A 4,949-nucleotide genomic window follows, 5' to 3' on the forward strand; every position below is an offset into this window, starting at 1 on the left:
ATTCAAGACATCAGTAAGAAATTTTATCTCTATAAAGCATATTTAATCATCTCAAGCTTGCTCTCTCAAGCTGTAAGGTATATATGATCCTTCCTCTAAGCTTCTCCCTCTTCCTACACCATTAAAGCTTGTTCATTCACCTTCAATGGTGGATGCCATAAATAGGGCAACATAAGAATCCTTTGAAATTTTGATTAAACCTTGGTCATATCAAGGGGCTCTTGTCCTCTAAACACTATAGGGTAATTCTTCAACAATATATCTCAGGAATCAACCAATATTTCATCAATTTCTTCAAAGTTTGAAGGGATTTCTCCTCTCTTGACAACCATTATAGCAAAGCATCAAATCTTTGTAAAATCTTGGATCATTCTGCTCCTAATCATGGGGCTTTTATACTAAATCAGTTCAGGGGTATAAGAGGAGATCCATTCCACAAAATCTTGGCCAACATTGTTGAACTACAAAAGAATTCTGTGTCATTCTATACTCTTGAATAGGGACAACAAGCATTTAACAAGAATTTCTTCAAGTATTTTAACAACCAAGCTTGTACCAAGGATTGGAGTATTGTCTTGAAGTTTGGATTAATCTTCAACTATAATTGCAGGCTATGATTCAGATTTATGGGGATTTGATCACTCTCCAATCAATATATGGAAAATTGGTTCAAGATTGGTATTCTTGAAGAAGATAGATAAAGACTTCAAGTGAATTCAACATCAATCTCAGCATACTTCATCGACATCAAGCAGTGAGAAAGGTATTTCATTCACTCTTTTCTAATCTCTCCAATCCTAAGCGTTGAAGCATAGCCTACTGCTGATGGAGAGATTATATTGGCTATAACTTCTTTGCTTGATTAAAATGTTCAATCAACCTATACTGAAATTTAGTGCTCACTCATTGTTGATTGAACTTCTATCATTGTGTGGATGATAATTCAGCCCCTCACCTTGATTTTCATCATTGATATTCTTCATGATTGAAACATGCATGCTAGTGCATTGCAATCTAAAATTTCAATGACTTCTTGTCTATGTGATTGTATAATCTCTAAATTTTGATCTCTTGTGATCATTTACATTGAAAATACCCAAGAAATTGTAAAAGATGAGTTTAGTAATTCAGTGAGTCGTAAACCTTTCTTAGCCCGTTTGATTCATTGGAGCTTTCAAATTCTTGCATATCATTGAATATCCAAAGAGATAGTGAGACAAAAGAGAGGTGACTCTCCCTTGCTATTTAGGACTCCTTAGGGGTGCACAACTTGGCCAAGAAGGAACTCTGCACACCTTACGGAATTTCAAAGCCCATTTAGGTAGCCGTCCACTGTTTTATCCCTCACCATAGGTGGTGGACCATGGAAAACCACTTGGGATAGATTAGAAAATATTTGAAGACCATTGGGCTCCATTGGCACTAAAATAGGGAAATTATAGGTTTATTACATGGTATTCTAGCCTATTGTACCATTCATTAGCAAGGCACAAGTATACACAAGAGTAAAAGAATATTTGGGTAGTGATTGGGATTGAAACTCATCCATTCATAGGAGTATACAAGTGGTTCGCAATCAAACAGTGATAAACAATGAAATTCAAAAGGGCATTTAGATTTTACACAAGTAATAGAAGGATTTTTTCTACTCTTGGAATGGTATAACAGGTCTTGTAGGTACCTTACAAGTGTACTTCAAGATTATTCAAATTTGGTGCAGTTAAGACCAATTTCAAGAGTACTTACAGGTGTAAACAAGGCATAAATAGTGTCTAAATTATCCTAGATGGATTACTGAAAGTTAATTCTAGGATGAGTAAATGGATTTCTAATTCAAAATAGAGTACCTAGGAGGATTGGTGACTTTATTACTAAGGTCCCAAAATAGAAATCACCTTTTTTGGACACCAAAATAAAAAGTTATCATAGTTTTTGTTACTGTTGTTCATTATAGATAGATTTGCATTCAAGATGGCCAAGAATAAAAGAAAAGATCAAATCTTGAAAACTATTAATCAAGATGTCAGGACTTACCAATTTGAGCATAGCAGGTCCAATCTTGGGTTACAACAGCACCAAGAAGATGATGAAGGCACTAGTGCTATCAATGCTAAGTAGAGTCATCCTTTTAAACATGCAAAGTTTCATATATTTCAAAGTTCTAACAGATACCAAAAAAATTTTAAGGAGTTGAGTAGCATGAATGAGGGGATTCTTGGGGTATATACATGCTTAACAAGTGACCTATGGACAATAAATTTGATGAGTTGATTGCTGCTATTAAGGGTTTGGGAAGTAAAATTCAAAAAGTATCACCTGTAGTTGGTAGTGTTCCGCCCCCTAAAGACCCATATTTTTCTCCACTTCTTGATCCTACAATCTTTGAGAAAGGAGAACCTTCTAAAATCAGAGATACACATCAACCTAATGCATATCAGTCCAAAAATAAATCAAGGCCTCAATTTAGTCAAAAGAATAGGCATGAGGAGGATGTACACATAGATGATGAAGAGCATGGATGTGATCCTTTCTATAAGTTATTTGATCCTTTGCCCCCTACCATGCCAATATAATTAGAGGTTAACCATGATGAAAGATAATAGGGTGTAAGAATATGTATGCAAGATCTGTTAACACATCTATGTGTTGGTCATTAGGATGCCAATCAAAGCACATTAGTGGAAAGCCAATCTATGCATTGGTCCTCGTGTTAGGTCCATAGTGATGAGAAGGCGTCCAAGTGGCCGAATTCGAGCCAAGAAGTCCATATGACTTTCTTTCTAAAACTACCTTGACACGTGTAACCAAGTTTGGGTAGTGGGATTCTGTGATTAAATATGGTTCTACATTTTAATCTTTATTTTTGAAAAAATCAAGAGAATGATAGTCATTTGAAAGGCCCTCTAATCAAGGAAATGATCGATCATTTCATCAAGATTTTGGTAGTAATCAACATTGATAGCCCTATCAACAAAGATATCAATCATGGAATAGAGATTCTTGGAGATAACAATCAAGCCAACTCTAATCAATCCCCATACAACGATTGTGAGTATAAGGAAAAGATCAGCATTACCAACTTCAAGGGAGACAATTATTCACCTATAGAGTGGGAAGAATGGCTCAACAAACTTGAAATGCACTTTACCCTTTACCCAAGAAATAATGAAGTAAAAATGTATTTGTCTCTCCAATGGAGAAGAAAAAATTGCAAAGAAAATGATATGATTTTAAGCAAAGGGGAATGTTTATGAGGGATTACTCCAATATATTCTTGAATTTATCCATGTATGTAGAAGGCATTACAAATATAGCTAAACTAAATAAATATGTCTTCGGGCTTGATTTCCATCTCTCTTTGAAGGTGGGTGTGATGCAGCCTAAAAATATTCGTGAGGCAATCCAGCTTGCTGAATAGTACAGTCAAAAATATTATAGAGACGTGTTATCATTTTAACTCGAAAAAATTGTGGAAAATTCAATTTCAAATCAGTATTTTAGGTTGGAACAACAAATCAGCCAACAGAGGGAGCCATTTAGACAAGAGATCGGGTCCAAAAATCCTTAGAGCAAGGTTCCAACTTTTCCTATAATTGTTCTGAATCTCATGATGCATGGACATGTAGTATAGGTCAAAATACTCTTTGTATCAAAGGGCTTATTAATGGCAAAGGTGCCTATATTCTTGTGGATATGGATAGCACACAAAGTTTTGTAAACGCAATCTTTAAAAGGGTTGAATCTATTACCTAAAGATATGGAGGCACCATTGAGGGTACATGTTGCTAAAATAGGACTTTTGAAGCTAGCCATGAAGTGTGCCCATGCACTCTTATTGAGCTTTCACCTTCATGCATTATACAAAGTGATTTGATAGCCTTGGAGATGGGACCCACTAACATAGTACTTGGTTGTGATTGGTTGAAAACAATGGATAGATTTACCATGGATTTGAATGCCATGTAATTGAAATTTTCATGGAATGGACATCCAATTACCTTGCATGGAGTGGATCACAAGCATATGGAGTTCATTCCTATGAAGAAATTGAAGAGAGAAATAAATGCTAAGTCTTGTATATTCTCTATTCTTCTTTCTAAAAAGAATGAAGATCAACCTACACCTACTCAAAAAGAAAATAATTTTGCATTGATTCAATTGTTGGAGGAATACAAAGATATATTTTAGCCCCCATCTTCATTACCACCCAAGAGAGAGGTTGATCATCGAATTGATTTTGTTCCTAATACTAAGCCTATAAATAAACCCCCTTATAGATTGTCAAATTTTGAGCATGAAGAAGTGAAAATATAGGTTAAAGAGTTTCTGCAAATGGGTTTGATACAACCTAGTCGATCACCTTTTGTCTATCTAGTGCTTTTAGTGAAGAAGAAAGATAAGACACTTCACACGTACATTGATTATAGAGAGTTGAATAAGCCTGCTATTAATGTTAGAAATGATCAATGCCCCACCCTTGTAAGGTGCCATCAATTATCCATGGTGCTCTAAGTTGTAAGGCTCCCATTATGAGGAGAAGCCATGTGTGAGCATGGACATTGGGTGGGTCTTGACTAGTATGACATATGAGATCTATGTGACTGAATGGAAAAAGGTGACCTTTGTGGATCTAGCCTTTGGGTTGGATAGAGTAGTTATGTTGGTAGCAACTTGAGGTGGCACAATGCATCAATTTGCAGGGTGTGGGAGTTATTAGGGACCCCTATTTTGGGGTTTGAGGGCCCTGGAACCAGCCCTTGGCTGGGGGGTCTCAGGGGGGCCAGCAGCCCCCCAGATGGGGGTCCAAGGGTAGTGTCCCTGGCCCGATAATAAAGGGAATATTTCCTTGCAACCTAGGAAAGACTCATAATATGGTCAAAGAAGCTTACTAGACTAGCTTCCCATGCTATAAAAGAAAGACCCATCCAAAGCCATCATCAATTTCACCC

The sequence above is a fragment of the Lygodium microphyllum genome, chromosome 5 (assembly GCF_053477565.2).
Source record: "Lygodium microphyllum isolate KBCC chromosome 5, Lygodium_microphyllum_v1.1.10, whole genome shotgun sequence".
NCBI lineage: Eukaryota > Viridiplantae > Streptophyta > Polypodiopsida > Schizaeales > Lygodiaceae > Lygodium > Lygodium microphyllum.